Raw genomic sequence first — 12,666 nt, 5'->3', positions numbered from 1 at the left:
CTTTATGACAAACCGTCCTCGGATTAAATTTCAGCAAGATAATGCTTTTCCACACAGGGCGAGATTTTCTGCTGATTGTCTTCGTTCTTGCCGAACCTTAACCTCACCAGCAAATTCGCCGAATCTCTTTCCAATTGAAAACGTCTGCAACATTGTGGAAGGGAACCTGCAACCAACTGAGGATTTTGACCATCTAACGCGCCAGTTGGACAGAATGTGGCACGATACCTCAGGAGGACATCAGACAATCATGTCAATCAATGCCAAGGCCACCAACTGCTTGAAGAAGGTCCACAGGTGTACCAACGCGTTTCTGACTTGCTCAGTTTGTTAAGATCATCCAATTTTTTTGAACGCATAATCATTTGTTTGTCTGTACCTGTACACCTGAACATCACGTCTACCGATATCCTTCCCATTCTGATAATTCGTTTGTGGTGCGTCGTTCTTTTGTCTTAGCGTGTAATATAGGATTGTAATATAGTGAACCTCTAGTTTAGTCCTTCATGTAAACGAGATAGTCGACTACATTTTATAGTCGTGACAGGTAACCGGATTGTGAGAGGTTCGCGAAAATTATCGTCCGACAGGTTGGCTGTTTCTGCAATGCAGACAGTCTGAGATGTATTTGTCTTTTCGTCGCTCCAAACTGAGTGGCCATTTATTCCTGCTAGCTCTTCATTGTACTAATAACACTAACTTACCTCAGAGGGATCCTTCTTCGGCAGATCAACGAATTCCACCTCTGCTTTTTTGCAAACAGTCTCGGCGTTCACAGTCAGTTTACAGGCGTCGTTCTCGAGCGGTGGAATATCTTCTAGCAGATTGGTCACGTCGAAACGCCCAATGACGCGTACCTGTGAATGGTTTGACTTCATCATCACTGACTCAGCTGTAAAGGCAAGCTTCTAACCTACAGAGCACATTAGATACTGACTTAACTTTCTGAAATGGGTTATACGAAATCTCTATGTGTAGGTTGTAATAAAGATGAAGAACAGTGCTACAGATGTCTGTTAAAAAGTAAGATAGAGGTAGAGAACTATGAGGTACAGGAATTTAATGGGGGGGGGGGGACATTTTTATGGGGCAGACTGATCAGGAAGGCTAACGTGAATGTTCGTAAGGCAAGGAGGAATAGTTAATCGGGCGCTTGAAAGTAAGAATTGTTAAGAGATGGTCAGGTTCGAACATAAGAAGCAGGTTATTGCCTATGCAGTGCTTCGTGCATACCATGATACAAAATGATCACGAAGAAGAATGAAACTTTCTAAAAGAATGATGATCTAAAAACATCAGACATTGTCTATGGTCTATATGGCATGTAATGTTTTTGATGGTTTTTGTTTACTTCTTACAATAGGACACATAAAGACGTACAGCAACTACGTAGCAAAACATACACTCAACTCTAAACAAGGGAGCTTGCTAAAGAAAATGTCGATATATATGTTTTTTATTACTACTCTGAATCATGTAGTAAAGTTAAGTAATACATCCAATTATCGTGATATCGTTTGGAATTAAATGCAGTATATTTGTCAGTTGTCCAGATAACTAATTTCATTTACAATAAAAGTGTTTTGTCAAGTATAAAACGTTCATACGCCTTTCACATTCATGTGTCATACACCAGAACTTGTATAATTGCTCTGAAGTTGTTAAAGCTTTATGTTTTAATTCACTCCAATAACGTTACATCCGCTTCCTCCCAACAGATGTTGTTCTTCTACTTAACTGATGTCTGTTATACGTATGATTTCATATTTTTAACCTCCAATAAACAGAATTACTTCCTAATGAATTACTAGTATTCTTCTTGTTGAGTCATATATTTCTCATCAATGATTTCTGTGACGTTACGTATCACACATTTGTATTCATGCAGTGGTAACACTTTTATATCTAGAATTGTTACTGTGTTATCACGTGGAACTATTTTGCGCGCATTTGTGTACGTCACTCTAAAAAATGGTTCAAATGGCTCTGAGCACTATGGGACTTAACATCTATGGCCATCAGTCCCCTAGAACTTAGAACTACTAAAAACCTAACTAACCTAAGGACAGCACACAACACCCAGCCATCACGAGGCAGAGAAAATCCCTGACCCGCCGGGAATCGAACCCGGGAATACGTCACTCTCTTCGGTCAAATCATCCCAGCTAATAAGTGCGAGGAGCGTTTTTAGCCGTACAGAATCTGTCCCAGATCGAGTCATTCAATAAGGTAATCGACTTCCTTAGGATTTCAGATAACCAGGGCAACACCATCAACCACACAGTAGTAAATTTCAAAAAGATATAATCCGACGTATCCCTAACAGCACAGCTGTGGCGAGGCAACATAACATGTAGAAAGTACGTGCAGTGGCAGCCGCAATGACGGGAGTATGGTGATTGAGACGTAACGTACCAGCGTTGACGAGGTCATTAGAAAACTTTGTCTAGATATGGGAAAGGATGATGGGTGAAAGAGCATGTGTTCTTTTCGATTGGATGCATCTCGACTATGTTTTATAACAGGACCATCGAAACCCGTAAAACAGTTTGCACAAATTTCCATTTCGTACTAAATTATTCATTTACTCTGATTAAGTACCTGAAGTAAAAGGTGGTCAGAGGTAATCCTCTTTTGTGACTAAGAAGCGCAGTCTTTTGGTAAATACTACTATGTAAGTCGTATTTCGCACATTCATTGTTTTCGGATTACATGGTTATGACGTTTGAAGTGGGACACACTTGCAGATAGACGACGAGCTAAAGGGAAGGAGCTCTTCACTATTATTCCAAAAATCCTATCTTCGTCGAGGATGTAGAGCATATATTACTACCACCAGCTTACAAATCTCGCAATGATCATCATTCAAAGATAAGGGAAATTAAAGCTCGTACTAAGCTGTTGAGACAGTTGTTTTTCTCTCGTGCGATCCACGAGTGGAACACAGGGGGTGGTTAAATATGGCTTTGGCGCGAATAGTGCCCTCCGCCACACACCGCTTGGTGGCTAGCGGAGTTATATGTAGATGTAAATGTAGAGGTAGAGTTTGCCTCTAAGATGTTGCTCAGCCTGCGACAGAAGGTGATCCAACACATTGTTACAGCCTTATTTTAAATAATTTAGCATCGAAAGCAGCCTACTATTGCTAGTTCCAATCAAAATTCTTGCTTCATTTCTTTTTATGAATTGCTGTCCAATAAAGACGTCGTAATATTATAGTAATTATGTATAACTTCGGTATTAACAATGATTGATAGCGGTGTGGACCTAGTTGCGTAAATAATGAAGCAACCGGTGTCACTGTCCCGCGGCCCACAACTCGAAATCGCACTGCGTGTGTAACGCCTTCGTCGCAAACTGAAAGTCAGCTTCTAATCTTACACGTTTGCCTCGAACTTACGACACCGATGGACAGATGAGAGTCTGGCCACCACCAGAGCTCGACCAGCTGCGACTCTCCAAGGCTGTCGTCTATAATCGGTGCTTCTCAACTCCTTTTAGACCGACATCTCACGCTAGTGGCATTCCGAAGTCATGGCAATTTTACTTCTGAAGCTTACTGCATCTCAGCAAAATTAAGTTGTATCTGAAGTTTACTTTAACGTCTTCTAACCAATGGACGTTAGTATTTCTGGATTGTAATAAAATGTAAACGTGACTCTCGAGTGCATTTTGCTGTCCTGAAGGCATGTCTGGAGCGTGAGAGATCGAAATAAATCAATAAATTTCGCAGAGTGGGTGATTCTGCAATGCATGCAGTCAGAGGTGTAACTGGCTTTCTTCCGCTGTCAACCTGTCAGGCCCTTTCTTCCTACTAACTATTCATGGTAGTAAAACTACTGACTTACCGCAGTACGGCCCTCCTGCGGAGCATCGAACAACTCCGTCTCTGGTTTCTGCGGTAAAATTTCAGGTTGAGCACTCCGAACGCAAGTTTCGCCCTCAAAACGTGGAATCTCTCCAGCCACCTCTTCCTCTCCAAAGTCCCAAGTAAAATCAACCTGTGGGAGGTATGAGTTATCATCACTGATTCATCTAGAATAGCATTTGTCTAAAGGACAGAAAAGTTAAGACGTCTTTCTCAGCATTCTTAAATGGATTACATATTAAGTAACTAAGCCTTCACTGCAGACAGTAATGAAAGTGAAATACAGTGTTTTTAATGTATGTTAAAATTGTGAAGATATGGGGAGGTTAGAAAAAAAGAAGCAGACCATTGCATATACAGTGACATAGGGCGCGTGGTGATATAAAATGATTCGGCCATACAAAAGAGTGACACCAAGCAAGACTATGTTGATACAAAAAACATGACGCATCCTTTTTTAGCCGTATGATAGGTGACGTCTTTGATAGTTTTCGGTTACTACTTGCAATCTTACAGCAACTACGCCGGTAGATTTAAAAAAGGAAGATTACTAACGAAAATATAAGTATATTTTGATATTGCTACGCTGTATCTTCCGCCAGGATGAAATATTACGCCTGATTAACAATACATCATGTAGAGTTATTTACTCTATCTTTGTAAATGACTTGATATATTGTTTTTTACAATAAAAGTAATTAGTAACATACTTTACCTTAGGGTGTTGTAACAAGTTGAGGATAATATTATTGGTCTGTAATAGAGTGAATGTCTCTCATTGCTCTTCTTGTAAATCTGAGTGTCAGCTGCGGTCTCTCATGCTTTGAAAGCACCTATGGAGCTTGAGTGATTCTCAGTAATACAATGAAGCGCCGACGAAACTGATATAGGCACGTGTATTGAAACACAGAGATATGTAAACAGGCAGAATACACCGCTGGAGTCCGCAACGCCTGTATAAGACAATAACTGTCTGGCGCTGTTGTTAGATCGGTTGCTGCTGCTACAACGGCAGGTTATCAAGATTTAACTTAGTTTGAATGTGGTGTTGTAGTCGGTAAACGAGTGATGGGACACGGCATTTCCGAAGTAGCGATGAAGTGGGGATTTTCTCGTACGATCATTTCATGAGTGCACCGTGAATATCAGGATTCCGGTAAAATATCAAATCCCAGACATGGATGTGGCCGGGAAAACATCCTGCAAGTACGAGAACAACAACGACTGAAGAGAATCGTCCAACGTGACAGAAGAGCAACCTCTCCGCAAATTACTGAAGATTTCAATGCTGAGCCATCAACAAGTGTCAGAGTGCGAACGGTTCAACGAAACATCATCGATATGGGCTTTCGAATCGGAAATCCCACTTGCATATCCTTGATGACTGGAGTACACAAAGCTTTAAGCATCGCCTGGGCGCGTCAACACCGACATTGGACTGTTGACGAGTGGAAACATGTTTCCTGGAAGGACGAGTCTCTATATTTAAATTGTATCGGGCGGATGGACATGTACGGTTATGGTGACAACCTCATGAATCCATGGACCCTGCATGTCAGCAGGGGACTGGTGGAGGCTCAGTAATGGTGTGAGGCGTGTGCAGCTGGAGCCAGACATGAACATTATTGAGACTTGTAATTTCTTGTTCAGAAGAGATCTCCATCCCCTCGAACTCTTACGGATTTATATACAGGCCTGCACGATTCATGCTGTCAGTTCCCTCCAACACTACTTCAGTCGTTACTCGAGTCCGTGCCACGTCGTGTTGCGGTACTCTGGGTGCTTTGCAGGGGCCCTACTTGACATCAGGCAGGTGTACCAATTTCTTTGGCTCTTCAGCGTATTACCTGGCAGTGGAGTATTCCACAGTGCATACCATCTGAGATACCATCTGTACATTCTTTCCTCACACCCTGTCTGGCCGTTCCCTACTGCTTCTTTATCATGGTAGTAATAATATTGACTTACGTCAATGGGATCCTCCTGTTTCTTCTCTCGCCTCTTCCGGCGGTTGCGAGGTTCTACAGGAAGGTTGCAGTTGTGGGCAACAGATGGAGGAATTTCTTCGGCTACATTTATCACCTTGAAGCGCCCAAATATACGAACCTGGGGGAGTTTTGTTTTTGCCATCACTAATTTAGACAAGACGTCATGTATACAGCAGATATAAAGGTTTAGATACCTGAATTGTAATAATTAAACAGACTATATATTCAATAAGTGGCCCGTAATTGCAGTTTTAAGGAATTTTAGTACGGTGCTATTGATATGTGCTGAAAGTTAAGATATCGGATAAGGTAGAGAGCTAAAAGGTACTAGAGTGAAAAGACAAAGAAAGATATTTATGGAGCACACTTAGTAAATTATGTGTAGTTTGTTGCTACTGGTGCTAAGGCATCAACAAACAGTTAACTTACGTCACTACAGCAAATAAATTTGAAGTGCCAGTACACAATTAAATACGTAGGGAATAGCAAGTGAGAGTGCTTACTAACGAAAATGTAAATTTATGTTTATAATTGTCTTTGTTATCACACTAATTTCTCTTAGCTTATTGTTCCCATCGTCATTTCAATTTATGTTTTCTCTTCCTTCTCACCGCCTAATCAACCTCGAATTCCGATTCTGGAACATTACATTGGGTCTCTACGGCAGCACTGTTATCTTTTGTTTAAGCATCCCCGCCCTCTAATACCCTCTCTAACACCTCTGTGGTCTCTGTTCCGGTTATTTATTTTCTTATCAACTATTCTTAAAGTTTCTAAACTTCCTCCTGCATCGGCTCTAGGTAAGCGTCACATGGACTGGAACTGAAACACACGTTATATCGTTCTGCCATTGTGTGCATTTTTATACGGTGGATTCGTACTACTTCCTCAAATTATTGCACTCAAATTAAAGTCATCTTTCGTCTTCCTTTTAAACTGAAGGCATACGCTTTTACCAGTTTATGGAAGTGCTTAGCTTTATGCAAGGATATCCGAACTAACACTCCCTATGGCCGTAACCTGTCTACTGGAGACTGAGGTAGCACGTCGAAAGCTTTTGACAGTTTTGGTGCACTAAGTCACTGTTAACCTTCGTTTTTCATTTCGTGAAGGTGGACCGCCGAAGAACACTATTGCGTATGAAACGAGTGATATATTCCGAACCCCCGGCAGTTTTACAGAGGAAGCTTAGTGCACGAGTACTACTGCTGCTTTTCACCTTTGATTTACCTTATGTTCTTGTAACCAGTGCACGATACTATTACTGGATTGTAATCAAATGCAATTCTTATTTAGTTCTTCATGTACAAATGAAAGAGTGATCCGGCAGAGTAAGAGATTCTGCAAAGCGTACAGTTTGCTACTTTATTTGGTCATTCTTCTCTCTCGTTCTTTCTTACCCTTTCTTCGAGATTACGTCACATGGTAGTATTGAAATTGACTTACCTCTGCATAGCCGTCTTTCAGCGTACAGTCCACACCGTTATCTCTATACTTGATGCGACTAGCTGATTCTGGGCTCCATTGGCAGGGAAATATCTCAAAGACAGAAGGCACTTGTGACGCACTCCTCTTTTTCAAGCGGCCATAAACCTGGAAGAGTGGGTTGCATATTTTTCTAACAGATGCGAACATTCTAAACACTTGACTTACAATACTGAAACAGATTTTATACAACATATGCAGTCCATAACTGTATCGTTTAAGAGATATGAAGTACGGTGCTAGAGACGGCGGTTATAAATTAAGACATCAAATAAGGCAGAGAACGAAGAGCTACAAGAATGAAAACGTGAGGTAAGATTTTAACGGAAAACACTAGACAAAACTGTGGCACGGTAATATGGCTACTGCTAAGGCATCCTGTAATAGTTAACCTGGCGCTTGAAAGGAGAAAAATTGTATGTACAATGGTTTAGAATATGTGAAGCAAATGTGGATAGATATATTCAGTAAACACGTAGTGAAATATGACGGCCGTAATATGCCGGACTGAAGCTCGAGTACAAGACCTTTGCCTTTCTGTGAAGTTTGGAAGTCGGGAAATGAGGCACTGGTGGAAGTACACTTGTGAGGACAGGTCGTGTGTCGTTCTTGGTTAGTATAGTCGATGGAGCGCGTGCCCGCAAAAGGCAAATTCATTCTGCTGCCATCGTCCCACTGTGATCCTTATACTACTGACGAATGACATGTCATCTGAAGACTCGGAACATAAACACTGCAAGACACTCTAGGTTTCAGAAAGCCTGCTACATTAAATATCACTTAAGCAACACACATCTGCGTACACTAAACGCATATCCTTATTGATGGCGTCATGAAAATAATGCTATGTCATATAGCTCTGGTTAAGGCCATGATGTCAGACATTCCTCACCGATGCTTGCTGAGAAGAGCATTGATAACGTAAATAATTGTAGACGTATTACAATCTACTGTGCACCTATTTTAATACCGCGTGGTCTGCGATGGTGTCACATGTCTGGGTTACATCTACTAAGGGAAATGAACTTATCCATTAAAAGATATAAAGTTTTCCTAAATGTTTGAACCATTCATCAATTGCTACTCCTGAATATTCTCAAACGGAACGATGTTTAATCCTACCAGGCATGTTTTTACGGTTTGACCCACAAATCTGTAACAATATCGACAGAATGTAATTTTCGGTTGCCTTCATGCGTACTTCACTTTACTATTTACTAAAGACAGAATGCTGCTGTTCGCAGCGTTGCGACTGATTGCCACATTATGTACAGAAATTGCCTCCTAGTAGGAAGAATATAAGTACGTGGTCTTCTTTTCTCAAACCGTTAATGACTGCATCCTTGACTGAATGAAATTGTAATGTAATATACAGACATCGTATAAACACAGACTGTGTGATGGTTGTAATAATTAGTCTCTCCCTCCGCATGCACAACAAAATGCAAACATAGAAATTATGGGCAATATGTGACATATAGAAGTTTTGGTCGGTCCGGGATGCGTACGTGTATAGCCGAAATGTTTTCTTCAGTTCGGTTTACTAGCTTAATTCCAGCCATTAGAGTTGTTACCGTAGTCACCAGTTATTACGAGTCCGCATCTCGTGGGCGTGCGGTAGCGTTCTCGCTTCCCACGTCCGGGTGGCCGGGTTCGATTCCCTTCGTGGCCAGGGATTTTCTCTGCCTCGTGATGACTGGGTGTTGTGTGCTGTTCTTTGGTTAGTTAGGTTTAAGTAGTTCTAAGTTCTAGGGGACTTATGACCACAGCAGTTGAGTCCCATAGTGCTCAGAGCCATTTGAACCATTTGATACGAAGACGTGTGGCTGCAATTGGGTTACGTGGCTCGATCCACACTTATTTCACTATCGCTGTAAATGCACTTATAAAACGATGGGGTCAGTGTGCACTGTAGGAAGAGCTGTCGTTTGGTGATGGCTTGTTTATGACGAGTAGTTGAGAGAGTTCAGCCGAGTCCAGAAGCTGATACAGTGAGATTCTGTATGGTGCTGTACCAGTGATTATATTAACTGTAATGTAACTGGTCGTTGGCTTCATTGTGGGATTGTTCATACACCTTGGAGTTACTCAGTGCTCACCTTCTCCATGTCCACTTTACTGTAATCATAGACTTCCGTCGAATGTGCTTTCTTTGATTTCTGCCCCAAATCACGTTTCTTCTTCCTGCAGGGAAGACACAGACAGCACAAAATGCTGTAAAGCACCTGCGAAGACAAAAGAACATTAGAACACATGTGATTCAGAGTTTATGTATTCAGACAGCAAAATGACACCGCCTCATACTCTTGCTGTAGAGCAGTCAGTAAGTTACGAATTTTTTGTGGACTACCTTTCACATGGACTTGACCCTTTCCTTAATTTGTTTGAAAAATACCCTAAAACTACAAAATATCTATGAAGAGTGCCGGAAACTCACAGACTATCCCCCTGCCTCCTCTATACCAGGAATGAACGACATGTCACGAGGCAGGCACGCAAGTAAGCATCACGACGTTCACGAAGAATGGCAGCCACTATCAGTACACGCGTAACACCAGCAGTATCACATTAACAACCGAGGTACTCTTCCCCACCAAAGTAGAGGTACACATGAGACATTTAAGAAATGGAATTGTATGTGCTATCACCTATGACGGTTTTCGGGGTCGTTCAGTGGAGCGTTCGGTCAGCCAAAGAAAGTTAAGAAAGTCTTCCGAGAGATTTCATATCCAATTATATCTGCAGCTTGCGTTTCCGAAACCTTTTTGGCACAAGACAGACGTATCATTTCTAGAGAGTTCTGTATTATCAGGTCGAGCAGACCAGACTGGAAAGACGGTGTCGCCGGCCGCAATGGCCGAGCGGTTCTAGGCGCTACAGTCTGGAACCGCGCGACCGCTACGTTCGCAGGTTCGAATCCTGCCTCAGGCATGGATGTGTGTGATGTCCTTAGATCAGTTCGGTTTAAGTAGTTCTAAGTTCTGGGGTATTGATGACCTCAGCAGTTAAGTCCCGTAGTGCTCAGAGCCATTTAAACCAAAGGCGGTGTCCCTGTCCTGCTGTGAGAAGAAGACACTTTTTCGGAACGATAGATCAGTTCCCCTAATATAAGACTGTTGATACCAGTAGCACAGATATAATTATGTTTTGTATTATTCACCCTGTTATCGGCACGTTTCTCCCCGTAAAGCAATGTAAGCGAAGTGGAGTGGAATGCACTGTTGAACAACCTCTGGGGATCTCAACGCTTATATCGCAAGACAGGTAAATTCGTTCCGGAGAAAACGAATCCTATCGGAGCACAAAACTCGAATATTCTCCTGTTTGAAATGACTCTGACTAAAGGATGGTCTAGCAGCCGCCGCATTGTAGTTCCCTCAGCACCTTTAAAATTTTCCCAAATGTTTTTGAACGCGAACATATTCGCACTCTATTTAACACGCAACTCATCTCTCATTCCGACAAACTCCCCTCACTGTAACCCACACCCCTACTACTACTACTACTGCATCCCCTCACTGTCGTTGTCTCCCTCTTGCTCTCTCTTACTGCTACTATTTCACTCACCCCTTCAAACTGCCGCCGCCTTCTCACTTTCGCTATCTCTCTCGTCCTCGATGTCACAGTCGTAGACGCTGTCTCTCTTTATCACTGGCTGTCATTCACTTTCAGCTGCACCTTCCCTTTACTCCTGTCTGTCTGGCACAGTCTCCTTCACTCTTTTCCTAGCACTGTCAACTACGATACTATGCCACTGTTTCAGTCTCTTTCTCTCACATTACTAATGCCTCCTTCGATCTTTCTATGCCACAGCCACCTTTTACTACTTTCCAGTATATCTGTGTCTTTTCCAATGCCGCTTTAACTACTTCTCTCTGCATAAAAAAGCGCGCGAATTTGCCTGCATGCCAAAATTGTTGGGAAATTTTTAAAGGTGCTGGGGAAACCAAAATGAGGCAGCTGGTACTCCACTTTTCTGTCAGAGTCTTTTGAACAACAGCGTGTTCGCCGTATTAGTGCTCCTGTAGGAGCATTTTTCCGCTACTTCCCCACTTTTGCCACCCACAGTAGGGAATGCCACTCATATGGATTGAACTTTATGGTTCAGTAATATTTTGATACATTACTTATATGAAACTCAAATATTGCGCGACTAATTTTACACCTCACGGAGTATTTAACGCGCACAAAACTTTCCCTGTGCTTCAGTACTACAACGTGGGCTTCCCAGAACTCTTCTGATGTTAGTGAAGACACTTTACAACTTGTTCATCGGTGCCACGCCACTTCATAAACTACGTTTTCGGCTCACAACGTATTACGCTTCTTCGTTACACGCTAACACCCCTGTGATATCATGGAATACGGAATCTTCACAAATGATTGCGTAGCGTTGTCTAACACGTAAGTAATATAAGATCTCCATATCTTGAAAAGACAACCTGCAATGCTGGAAGACAGATGCTACAACTAACAGGTTGTAAAAATAAAAAAAAAGTTCGGGAACATCAGAAACAAATAATTATTGTGAAACGTTGAATAGTGTCATTAAGCTGTCCGATGTGTTGAATACAGTATGAAAACTCAGAAATCGCAAATGAAGCCTGGACCAAATGTTTGTCTCACGATTACAGTCCCGTTACTCCACCAGTAGCCATAGCATCTGGCCATTTCCTGCGATCACCTTTCCAGCTAAAAGAGCTGAAGAAAATGCTGCAGTCCTCGACGAACTCTGTCCTTGGAGTGAATCATGTTCACTATCCTTCGCTGTGTAATTCGCCAAATAGTGCATTGACAAAGTCTCTACGAACTTTCAACGGTATTTGGATGACACTCCTCTCCTCACTGAACAGTTCAAATAATTATTCCAGCTCCGTGACCTAAAGCAATGGCCGGAAGTAGAACGTCGTCTTGAGCCAGAAGGACCCTTAGATAGTTTATTAAGACCCACTCAGAGTGGTAGCTGCGATAGAACTATTTGCTTTCAGAAAACCAGGTGGGGCTTCCGGAGGGTAACGGAAACTATGCGTTCTTCGTATTATACATTTTGAAATTTTTCGTTCAACACTAGGCAACATTTTTGCATTAGCGTTTATCGACGTAAAGGTGCGCACGACAATGTTTAAATTTCACTTCTACTACAAAAATTAGGCGATACGTGTATTCCAGAGACGTTTTTGTTTGGCATTCAAACCTTCCTAAGATACAGTGCTCTGACTGCAGAACAAATTGCTATTACAACCTAGAAAGGACTGCCTCAGTGGTCCATGCCCAGCCTTTATATGTTTTAAACGTACACACGAGTTACGGACCACGTACAACATC

The sequence above is a fragment of the Schistocerca americana genome, chromosome 3 (genome assembly GCF_021461395.2).
Source record: "Schistocerca americana isolate TAMUIC-IGC-003095 chromosome 3, iqSchAmer2.1, whole genome shotgun sequence".
NCBI classification, from domain to species: Eukaryota; Metazoa; Arthropoda; class Insecta; order Orthoptera; family Acrididae; genus Schistocerca; species Schistocerca americana.
The sequence above is the reverse complement of the archived record's forward strand: the minus strand, read 5'-3'. Positions refer to the sequence as shown.